At 45.8% G+C, this 12,786-nt stretch overlaps 2 protein-coding genes across 3 annotated transcripts in view; both read left to right on the top strand.

Moving 5' to 3' along the window:
• The window catches only part of RPL34 (ribosomal protein L34), a 463,668-nt gene that overhangs the window by 19,467 nt on the left and 431,415 nt on the right, over positions 1-12,786 (top strand). The gene's annotated exons all lie outside the window — the stretch shown is intronic.
• The window catches only part of SGMS2 (sphingomyelin synthase 2), a 47,424-nt gene continuing 44,866 nt past the window's right edge, over positions 10,229-12,786 (top strand). For both annotated transcript variants that reach the window (XM_069978522.1, XM_069978526.1), the window contains exon 1: positions 10,229-10,460. The gene's annotated coding sequence lies outside the window, so the exon portion shown is untranslated. The remainder of the gene's footprint in view (positions 10,461-12,786) is intronic.

The following is a 12,786-nucleotide window of genomic DNA, read 5'->3' as shown; positions in this document are numbered from 1 at the left end:
TGTTATATGCCATCCAGGAGAGAATATTGCATCTTATAGCACCTCATGGAGTCCTTGCAGCTCCTTATTACCCAGCTGTAGGGGACTCCATGGGGGAGATTTATCAAACATGGTGTAAAGTGAAACTGGCTCAGTTGCCCCTAGCAACCAATCAGATTCCACCTTTTATTTTCTAAAGAGTCTGTGAGGAATGAAAGGTGGAATCTGATTGGTTGCTAGGGGCAACTGAGCCAGTTTCACTTTACACCATGTTTCATAAATCTCCCTGTCATCATACATCCATCTGTACTGTGCATAAGAGACCTGATAGTGAACTGACACATAAATGATGCTATTATGTGATTTCTTACTAGGGGCAAAGGTGCATCCCTTCCAGTCTGACACAGTGCTCTCCGCTGCCACCTCTGTCCATGTCAGGAACTGTTTAGAGCAGCAGCAAATCCCCATAGAAAAACTCTTCTGCTCTGGACAGTTCCTGACATGGACAGAGGTGGCGGCAGAGAGCACTGTGTCAGACTGAAAATAAAACACCACTTCCTGTAGGACATACAGCAGCTGATAAGTACTGGAAGACTTGAAATTTTTATATAGAAGTAAATTTCAAATCTGTATAACTTTCTGACACCAGAAACAAGAGTTCCCCTCTAATTCTGCACTAAATCAGCACCAAGTGTGGATCAGAGATCAGTAATCCCTCATCCTTACTGCCCCCACACATGATTAGGTAAGTATAACATGTGACAGAAAACTATTTTGTTTACTTTTCACTTTCACATATTACACAAGGAGTGTGCCTAGGGAACCTTACCCAAATGCTTCCTCCTCACAGGTTTTTTTTTTCTTTTTGAGCAATGAACTCTGTCAGGAGTATGCTACATACTTAGACTATTTTACACACCCTTTTTACTGAAAATATGTGTAATCGCTATTCAAGTCTAAAGAGCCTCTTCTAGTCTACTCTCTTCTATTTCTAGATCATTCTCCACAATGAAGGTTATGCAATCAGTACAGAAAGACTTCAGGGACAGCAGGATGTTTACATGGGGGGGGGGGGGGGGGGCATCTAAAAACATTGATGGCCACCAAGAAAAATACAATATGCTCTGATGCTTTGACACCTTTATATGTGTACTTTATCACACACAATACCATAAGCGGAAAGGATTAATAATACTATTCCTGTAAAATACGACATGGAGAGAAAGGAGTTGTTGCACATCCCACCTATGGCTGATACTAATGCCACTCGGCTATATTTAAAAACGAACGCCAGGATGTTGGTATATAATTTGATCAAACCATATTGCCCCATGTACCACGTGCCGGTCTCCTGGTTTACATGGGTCCTTACACTAACTCCACACTGTGTCGGTCAGCGACCGTCAACCCCGCAAAGCATGCACAAACAGGGAAGGGGGGCCATAGAATGGCCCTGCAACCCCAATGTCACAGGACCAAACCCAAAGTGCCCCCCCCCAAACCCAGCAGGAACCACCAGCGGAAAAAGCTGCCGCCAAACAACACAAGTGTGAATGTGGTCTTGTACTCACCATTACTGCTGAAGGTAGAATGGGAAAAATAGGAGGTACTAGACATGTGAGCACAGGTGTATCCTGCTCATTTGGCTCAGGAGACTGGCACGTGGTACATGGGGCAATATGGTTTGATCAAATTATATAAGAAACAGAAGAAACAGCTGCCAGCTGAGGGTTCCAGCATCTATTGAAGGTGTGTAGCAGATACTACCTGGTACCTTAGGTGGTCTACAGAAATTAATGCATTAATGGTGATATCCGCTCAGGGTCATGACAACTGTAGTCAGAGAGCCCAGGGGGACACGGAGTCTGCCCCAGACCCTCATACAAGTGCCACTTTCAACTGCATCTATTTACTCAGCTCCACTAGATCCCTACCTTGGCATTTTTTCTTGTAAGGCACTAGCTGTTTTAGGCCTGGGGCCTATGAGAGCTCGGGAGCATGCTGAGGATATCGGTGTACCACAACAGGGTCGCTCTATAGTGTAAAGAGATAATAAAGACAACGGCTCCCCGGTGTTATTCTGGCTTTTCCCGACTCACCGCAACCACCGATGAAGCTTCTGAGGCCGTCTCTGCAGTGACCGGCCACTCAGCCAATCACCGAGAAACCAGCCTAACACAGACTTACAAAAATGTTGGTCAGCATGCAGTGTTAGGGGTACAGAGCTTCCCCTAATGTCTATTCTTATACATGTTAGCCTTAGAACAGATATCAGACAAGTGGAAGCAGCCTGCGTCAGTAAAGCAGCAGCTGCAGGAAAATCAAGCAGACGTTAAAGGGAATCTATCGGTGGGTTTATGGTGCCTTAAATGAGGGCAGCATAAACTAGTGATATAAACAGATTGGTGTATTACTTACATTATTTTGTTCAGCCGTTCTCCTAATATGCAGGAGAATAGGATTCTTACCACACCCCTCCCCCCCTGGTGGGCGGAGTTTTCTTTGTCTCATGAAGATCCTGGACTACTGGGCTCATGCACATAATGGAGGGGACTACTTAATATCTATGTTATTCAGGAGGAGATCTCTGGATCAGCTGCACAGAATAATGTAAGTGATACATCATCCTGTTCAGCTTCTCTGTCAATATTTTATTCTACCCTGAGATAAGACAGCATAAAGAACAGAGTCTCTTTAACTATCAATCACCGTTCACTCTGCTTCACTGTGCTGTGGCTGCACAGCTGCTGACACACGCTGCCTCCCCAAGTTTAATATCTATTCTAATGCTAATATCTATCAGAATAAACTTTAGGGCCCTATTCCACAGTATTATTGCCCCATTTGGCCCGATCGGCTGATTATCGTTCGGTGGAATAGAACGATCAGCCGATGATCGTGTCATTGGCTGATCGTTCATTTAGGGCCAGACCTAAAATCATCGTTCCCCCACCGCGCATCGCTGCAGTTGAATAGCGGTGTGCGGTGGGCGACCGGCGATTTGAGAAGAAGCAGCAGCAATACATTACCTGTCAGGTCTTCTCCTCCGCTCTATCTTCGTCCCCAGGTCCCGCGCCATCTAGCTTCGGAATGGCCTGTCAGCTGACGGAGCGGTCAGCCAATCACAGGCCGGGACCCCCGCGGCCTGTGATTGGCTGAGTGGCCGGTCAGCTAACAGGCCATTCTGAAGCTAGAGCGCGCGGGACCCGTGGAGGAAGACAGAGCGGAGGAGAAGACCTGACAGGTAATGTATTGCTGCAAGGGCTGCAAGTACATCGGTAACGATGTCCCTGCAGCCCTCGCTCAACGATCATCGGGCCGTGAAATAGGCCCAGTAAACGAGCGGCGATCTAGCAGATCGGCGCTCGTTTACATCGTTGATCGGGCCCTGCTCGGCCCGTGGAATAGGACCCTTAGCTTCGTATCATTAAGGGTACGTTCACATCTCGTTTTTGTCCCCACGTCGGGCTACGAGTCAGGAATCAGTGAAAAAAGAATGCTGACCTGCAGTGTTTTTTTTATGGTCTATAGACACCTGTAGGGAATAGGAAAAAGTGCCCACCGATTTACCCACAGTAACTAATCACAGCTGAGCTTTCAGTTTAAAGAAGTACTCCAGCAAAAATATTTTTCTATCAGATGAACTGATTTCAGAAAGTTATATAGAATTGTAATGTACTTCTATTTAAAAATCTCCAGTACTTATCAGCTGCTTATCACTGTACTTATTACTATTATTAAGTATTATTATTAAGTATTACTGTACTTATCAGCTGCTGTATGTCTTGCAAAAAGTGGTGTTTATTTTTTTCAGTCTAAAACAGTGCTCTCTGCTGCCACCTCTGTCCGAGATCAGAGCTGTAGCAAATCTCCATAGAAAACCTCTACTGCTCTGGACAGTTCCTGACATGGACAGAGGTAGCAGCAGAGAGCACTGCATCAGACTGGAAAGAATAAACCACTTCCTGCAAGGCATACAGCAACTGATAAGTATGGGAGGATTTGAGAAAAATCTATATAGCTTTCCAGTTGATTTGAAAGAAAAAGATTTCCACTGGAGTATCCTTTAACAGAGCTTGTGAAGACATGAAAGCTGAGCTGTAATTGGTTGCTGTGTACATGTTCACACTTAGTATGAGACCGGCCTTTCTGTAACCTGTCCGGGTCACAGAACGGCTGGTCTCAGAAAAGATCATTGCCATGGGGCAGGGTGTGGGAGGGTAAAAAAAAAATAAAAAAATAAAGTTGCTTTGAGTCCAGAGTCCCCAGTAGAAGTGTCCTGCTGACATAACTGCTCACTGTGCACGGGCCTGCTGTACATCACCAGACTCTGGAGCAGTGATGTCCCTGAAACTGGAGAGGTGAGTGTAAGTTTTTTCTTTTTTTTATTTACCCTCCCACTTCCTGGCAATTTTTTCTCAATCCATGAAAAACCCTTTAAGCACCGTAGATATTACACCTGTCACATGGTTCAATCATGAGAGAAATTGCCCCATCTAGATCAGCTTAATTTATCCTTAATTTATTAAAGTGATACACAGCATTGTGACTATATACCCCTACTAGAGATGAGCGGAGTGCTTCGTTTGATCAGGGCTCCGCTCATCAAGCCTGCAGCCTTTCAGCGCTGCTCCACTCCCTGCCGCTCCATCCCGGTTGCTGGGGAAAGTTGGATCCAATCCTGGGAAATTGAGAGAAGTTTTCCAGGATTGGATCTAGCTTTTTCTGGCATCCTGGGAGGAATGGCAGGGAGCAGAGCAGCACTGAAAGGCTGCGGGCTTGATGAGCAGAGCGCCAATCAAAAGAAGGGCTTCATTTCTAACCCCTACTATCAAAGGGAAACTAAAGCAGGTTATAGGAATCGAACCTGCTGATATCCCCCTATAGCACACAGGGTGCTGAGGATGAAGGTAATTTTGTTACCTTCATCCTCTGCGCTGTTTTTGTGCTATTAGCAGTTTAATCCTCATGCTACTTAGGTGTTTGGTGCAACAGGGGTGGGAATACCCCATACACCCTGCTTTGCTAATATCCACTGGGAAGGCCGGTCCTGTGAGCTATAGGGAGATATCGGCAGGTAAGATTCTTCTAACCTGCTGTTAGTTTCCCTTTATTGCAGAACTGTGATTGGCCACTCTTATTCTGTGTTTACACGTAACGATTATGGTTCAAATTTGCACGATAACGATCGAATTCGAACGATAATCGTACGTGTAAATGCAGCGAACGATCAAACGACGAGCGAGAAATCTTTCATTTTGATCTTTGAACATGTTCTCAAATCGTCGTTGGTCGTTTGCAAAAAATTTGCAGATCGTTCCATGTAAACAGTCGTTCACCGATTTAACCTATGTGGAGATAGGCTTAAGCGATCGCAAAACGATCGTAAACGATTTTTCCGTACGATATATCATTCCGTCTAAACGCTGATCGTTATAAAAAAAAATGTGTTACTTCGAAATCGTTAATCGTACGATCGGCCGAATTATCGCTCTGTGTAAACGCTGCACTACTAGATTCTATAGAACAGAAAGTCAAATACTATTTTTCATTGTAACCGTTTCGGTAAGGGAAAAGAGTATTCTGACCATTATAACATCATCAAATGTAATGAATCAAGTCATTGTTATATCACTGTTTCATAAATAAAATAGTCGGTGACAAATTTAAGATCTGAAGTGAAACAAGTAATCTATTAAATGAACTGAAAGCATGAATAGTTAAGGAGGTTGTCTAGAGACAAAGCCATCAGAAGAACAAAGCTACTTGACATTCTGCCACCTGATTGGATGTACTATAACGCAGTGGCATATTGGCTGACCTCTACAATTATAGGGGGCCTGGAAACGTGTTATAAAATGCTGCCCAGCATCAACACATAATACATTCTATTACGCCCGGTTAACTGTACTGTGTACTATAAGTGAAAGCCAAGGCCAAGGCTGGCCCCTATACCTATGCCAGTGTAAGCCTGTTCCCCTCCTGGCAGATACCCACAGAAAAGTAAAGCTAGCTATAAACATCAATAGCTGTCATCTGGGCAAACGGTGGGGGGGGGGCCTGGGGGGGCGGGTAGAGGGCATAGCACTGGCAAGAGAGCCCCATTTTGATTGTTCATATGGGCCCCCAGACTTCTCTGCATGTGTCTCTAAAGGAAACATTGCTACGGATGCTGTCTCAAAGAGAACTTTCACGTTTTCGCAATATGATTGTTTAAAGTGAACCAATCACCTAATCCACTGTAATTAATCACATAACACACTTTACGAACGTATCAGTATAGCCTGGCTGCCTGACAGGTATACCCAGAAAACTTACTTCTACTTTTTTCCTCTGGTCCGACTACTCACGGTCCCTATGGGTGTGATTCACAGCTCTATGTCTATGTGAACATCATCCTGAGGCAGGCCTTAATAGAAGCGCATACAGTTAAAGTGCCAGCATCAGCACCCGGGCTGGCTAGCAGCACATCCAGAAAAGAGTCCAGTTCCTGGTTGCCTCTATAGACCCCTATGGAACATCTGTGTAGGAATTCCAAACATTTATAGAACCATATATGCAGGGGCATAGCTAATGTCTCTTGGGCCCTGGTGCAAGCGATTGGTATATGTATATATATATATATATATATATATATATATATATATATATATTATAAATCTCAGGACTGTTATTACCAATAATACCAGTATATGGGAAATATTATCACCATATATATTACCGCCATACTGTCACTAACCAAATCCTGTATACTGAGACCAATATTACCAATAATACCAGTATAGAGGAAGGAAATATTAACGCCCCACCACAACCACCACATTGTTACTGACCAAATCCTGCATACTAAATCCAATAAAACACAGTACCAGATAACAAGTAACAAATAACACCGCCATATACTAACACTGCCACATACTGACTAACACCACCGCTGACACTGACTAATATCACTGCTATTACTGACTAACACCACCACTACTGTATAACACCACCACATACTGACTAACACCACCGCTGCTACTGACTAATACCACCGCTGCTACTGACTAATACCAACACATAATGACTAACACCGCAGCTGCTACTGAATAACATCCACTGTACACAGATCACGATCACAGACCCAGCCCTATACAGATTCTGTACACCATATACATTACAGTGCAGCTACATCAGGTGACTCACAGGGGACGTCTGCTCTGATCGGAGTTCTTTCCTTTTCATCTTCTCCATCCGTCCTGGGCCATTATGAGAACTTCTCCGAGCCACAAATCCACAGAATCTGCCAGACAGACATATTAGGCTCCTCACTTTGTCACCATCCTCATCTCTCTACACAATGCACATCTGTATTGGCCCGTTTACACCCTCATTTAGTGGGTAGGCTGACTCTATGTGACCCCCTTATATTATATCCCCCCCTCTGTGTGGTCCACTATAGTACATGCCCTATTGCATACACTCCCCATGTAGTCTCCCTTATAGATGGCCCTCCATGTTATCCCCCTTATAATGGCCCCCATGTAACCCCCTTATAATGGCCCCCATTGTAATTCCCCTTATAGATGGCCCCCCTTATAATCCCCCTTATAGATGGCCCCAATTATAATCCCCCTTATATATGGCCCCCATTGTAATCCCCCTTAGAATCCCCCTTATAGATGGCCCCCATTGTAATCCCCTTTATAGATGGCCCCCATTGTAATCCCCTTATAGATGCCCCCATTGTAATCCCCTTTATAATCCCCTTATAGATGCCCCCATTGTAATCCCCTTTATAATCCCTTTATATATGGCCCCCATTGTAATCCTCTTATAGATGGCCCCCATTGTAATCCCTTTATAGATGCCCCCATTGTAATCCCCTTTATAGATGGCCCCCATTGTAATACCCTTATAGATGGCCCCCATTGTAATCCCCTTATAGATGTCCCCATTGTAATCCCCTTTATAATCCCTTTATATATGGCCCCCATTGTAATCCCCTTATAGATGGCCCCCATTGTAATCCCTTTATAGATGCCCCCATTGTAATCCCCTTTATAGATGGCCCCCATTGTAATACCCTTATAGATGGCCCCCATTGTAATCCCTTATAGATGTCCCCATTGTAATCCCCTTTATAATCCCTTTATATATGGCCCCCATTGTAATCCCCTTATAGATGGCCCCCATTGTAATCCCTTTATAGATGCCCCCATTGTAATCCCCTTTATAGATGGCCCCCATTGTAATACCCTTATAGATGGCCCCCATTGTAATCCCCTTATAGATGTCCCCATTGTAATCCCCTTTATAATCCCTTTATATATGGCCCCATTGTAATCCCCTTATATATGGCCCCCATTGTAATCCCTTTATAGATGCCCCCATTGTAATCCCCTTTATAGATGGCCCCTATTGTAATCCCCTTATAAATGACCCCATTGTAATCCCCTTTATAGATGGCCCCCATTGTAATCCCCTTTATAGATGGCCCCCATTGTAATCCCCTTTATAGATGGCCCCCATTGTAATCCCCTTTATAGATGGCCCCCATTGTAACCCCCTTTATAGATGGCCCCCATTGTAACCCCCTTTATAGATGGCCCCCATTGTAAACCCCTTTATAGATGGCCCCCATTGTAAACCCCCTTATAATCCCCTTTATAGATTGCCCCCATTGTAATCTGTGCAAGTCTGTGCAAAACAAAACAAACACACTCACCTGACAACTCGTTCCTGTGCCGTGTCTCTCTCCTTCTCAGTGTGGCTGTCGGCTGCCGCGCGGCTCCCGGTTCTGTCCCGTCCCCGGCTGCACATGAACCATAGAGCTCTGTGCGCACCGGGGATGTTACTTCCGGCACGGAGGTCACTGCGCCGAAAGTACCATCCCCGGCGCACACAGAGCTCGGCAGCCGGGGGCCGTCCCAGTCTCCCTCTTGTGACCGCAAGCAAAACCCTGCTTGCGGTCACAAGAGGGAATGGGTGGGGGTAGTGCAGTGACAAGGGGGGGCGTCGCGGGCCCCCCCTTGGTAGCGGCCCGGTCGCAGCAGCGACTGCTGCGACCGTGGTAGCTACGCCACTGAAAAGATGTAATAATTATATGTTCTATATTTTCTGGCACAGACACCCTTCAGGAAAAATCCTGAAGGGTGTCCATGCCCAATAGAACCCTATGGGTCAGGAAATCTATCTGGGTATCCTGATAAGAGATTTTCCTGAAGTGTGCATGATGCCTAAGGCTGGGTTCACACTGCATTTTTACAATCTGTTTTACAGAACAAACAACTGATACAGCAACGATCTGCTCCCATCGCTCTGTGGAATAGGAGCGGAGGCAGCAGACGCTGCTATATGCTATGGGCTGCCCTGACGATCTAGCGATTTTGATTTTCATATGATTTTCACAGGAAAGTTCAACACCACAAAAAACGCAGCTACTTTCATGCGAGTTTGATGCGAGTTTTGTGTGAGAAATAAGCAGCGATACGGTACGTGTGAAGGCATCCTAAAGGAGTTATCCAGTGCTCCTAAAACGTGGCCACTTTCTTTCAGAGACAACACGACTCTTGTCTCTAGTTCAGGTGCGGTTTGCATTTAAGCTCCATTCACTTCAATGGACCTGAGCAGCAAAACCCTTCCCAAGCTGGAGACAAGAGCGGTGCTGTCTCTGGAAGAAAGCGGCCATGTTTTTGTAGCGCTGGATAGCCGCTTTAAGGAAGGTCTCCATGTTTTTTGACAGATTACGTGCCCCATCATTATGAGGTGTGCGCATATTCTTTTTTTTTTGTCTAAGGTTTCGTACATACACTCGAATAACTGAGGGGCAACTACAATAATGGTAACTACAGTTTGTGAGCAATATTTATGTCCCTATCCCAACTGACTGCGTTATAGATATCTGGTATTTTTAGTCATGGATCCTGCTGCTGGGATTTGTGGCTGTAACCCAATGCCGGGGTTACTGACTGTCAGTTTTGTTTAGGAGAACTGACAAGGAGATATGTGGAATCTATAACATAATATATAGAGCAATACTGCAGCAAGGAAAGCCATAGAGAGCACCAGTGGTGTCGCCATGGCAACCAGGCCCGCCAGCCAAGGGCCCTTACCACCTGTCTGTGCTCCTATTGCCCAGTTCCCACCCACTGGTGTAACGTGAAACTGTCTCAGTTGCCCCTAGCAACCAATCAGATTCCACCTTTCATTCCTCACAGGCTCTTTGGAAAATGAAAGGTGGAATCTGATTGGTTGCTAAGGGCAACTGAGACAGTATCACTTTACGCCATGTTTGATAAATCTCCCCCACTGTGTGTATTGATCAGGGCCCAGGCTCCTCCCCCAGGCTGTACAGTTAAGGCAATAGTAGGCTGCATGTGCCCAGGGACGTACCAGTGAGGGGAAGGGAGAGCTTTACCTCAGATGGTTCCTCCCAGCCTGCAGGGGGCGCAGTCTAAGCATTTCCTCAGGAGTCTGAGAGGCAGCAGAGACAGCAGGTGAGTGTATTGTTACTGTGGGGTGGGGCAGGAGAGCAGGGCAGTGTAATGAGGGTTCTACAGCTGCTCCCCATGCCTGTTAGGGCCCTATTCCACCGGACGATTATCGTTCGCATAATCGGTAATGATTAACGTTCAGTCATTTCCATGGAACGATAATTGTTACTTCGCTATTTCTTCGCTATTGCGTTCGTATCTACTGCGAACGACCGAATGACGTCTTATTCAATGCGAACGTTTTGCGAATGAGCAACGATAAAAATAGGTCCAGGTCTAATAAAGTGATCAACGATTTCTCGTTCGGTCGTTAACTGCATTTCAACCGATTATCGTTTAGATTAGAACAATTTAACGATAATTTGAACGATAATCGTCCGGTGGAATAGGGCCCTTACTCTCCTCTCACCTCCCCTGTTATATGCTGCTCTGGCCTCCATGTCTTGGGCAGCAGAGGAGTCAGGAGAAGAGAGGATGGGGGAGCTTGTACTCTGTCACACTCTCTGTGGGTCTAGCCAGGCAGACCTGAAAGAGACCTGAAAACTCCATAGTCCTGTGACCAGAATCACCCAGCCTCCTAATATGACGCATATGTACTGTGTATGGGCCCTATTACACTAACAGATATCTGACAGATTTTTACAGCCAAAGCCAGGAACAGATTTGAAAAGATGAGAAATCTCAGTTGTCTGTTTACAGTCCATTCCTGGCTTTGGCTGCAAAAATCTGTCGGATAAATCTGTTGGTGTAATAGGGCCCTTACTCCTAGTCTACATGTGTAAATATATGTCTTTGCATGTAGGTATAAGGGTATGTTCACACTGAGCAAATCAGGCGGAATTCCGCAGCAGAACTTTCCGCCGCAAAATTTCGCCTAGCTCAGTGTGTCATTGCCCGTCTATGGGAGAGCGTGTGCTCCCCCGGCTCTCCACTCAAAGAAGTGACATGTGACTTCTATGAGCGGAGAGGCGGCAGCGGAGGAGCGCACACTCTCCCATAGAGTCTGCACTGTGAACTTGGCAAAAAGCTAGTGGCTTCCCTCCCTATGTAGTGGCTATGCTGAGTAAGGCTGGGTTCATACTGCGTTTTTTTTTTTTCATTCGTTTTTTTTGCAAAAAACTGATGCATAATGGAAGTCAACGGAAAAACGTATGAAAACAGAGGCACGCAAACATATCCATTTTTTAAGAAAAAAAAAGTGCAAAAACAAAGGGTGAACCCACTTAAGGCCCTATTCCACGGAATGATTATCGGCCGTTACGGTCGATAATCGTCCCATGGAATAGAAGGCAACGATCAGCTGAAATCGTTCATGTTGCTGATCGTTGCAGTCGTTTGTTTTTCAACATGTTAAAAAACAAACGACTCATACAGCAACAATCTGCTGCCGTCGCTCCGTGGAATAGAAGCGGCGTCAGTAGACCACTGCTGTATGCTATGGGCTGCCCGGACGATCAGTGATCACCCGGGCAGCCCCCCTGCACCTCCCCGGACTCACCCGCTTGCTGCTGCCGCGTGGAATAGTGGTGGCAGCGAGTGGGGAACGCTGTCAGCGCTCGTTTGCTCCTTATAGTTGCCCCGTGGAATAGTGGCTTTACTGCAGCTCAGCTCCTATACATTGTACCTTTGACGCAAAATTGTGGCAGGTGTGAATGCCTTCACTAGACTAGTGGCTGCCATGACAAGTGGGTTGTGATTGGGAGTGGGGCTTGAAGTGGCCTGGCATTGCCTATGGGGGTGGGGGGCCAAGCTGCCCTCTTGTACCAGGGCCATGAGACATTAGCTGGGTCCCTGGTAGCACATTGGGATATCAGAGCAGAAGAGGACAAATGAGAAGCTCCGCTCTGCTGCACTCATACTCCCTATATACAGAATGATGCAAACTCTGCACATATACTGCGCCATCAGTCTCCACTTTATACAGAAAAACTTGCTGCAATGAAAACCTTATTTAAAGGGAACATGATAATTTCTTCTAATCAAATCTTATATGACTGTGTGCCTTAGAAACTCCAGAAAGGGAAGTGTAAAAGGACACTGACAACTGATCAATAACATTGTATGACACCACACCTGGTTATGCCAGGGGCACAGTCTGTATAACACCCCACCTCATATGCCAGGGGCACAGTCTGTACAACACCCCACCTCGTATGCCAGGGGCACAGTCTGTACAACACCCCACCTCGTATGCCAGGGGCACAGTCTGTATGACACCACACCTGGTTATGTCAGGGGCACAGTCTGTATAACACCCCACCTTATATGCCAGGGGCACAGTCTGTATAACACCCCACCTTATATGCCAGGGGCACAGTCTGTATAACAC

Source organism: Dendropsophus ebraccatus, chromosome 7 (assembly GCF_027789765.1).
Source record: "Dendropsophus ebraccatus isolate aDenEbr1 chromosome 7, aDenEbr1.pat, whole genome shotgun sequence".
NCBI classification, from domain to species: domain Eukaryota; kingdom Metazoa; phylum Chordata; class Amphibia; order Anura; family Hylidae; genus Dendropsophus; species Dendropsophus ebraccatus.
The sequence above is the reverse complement of the archived record's forward strand: the minus strand, read 5'-3'. Positions and strand labels throughout refer to the sequence as shown.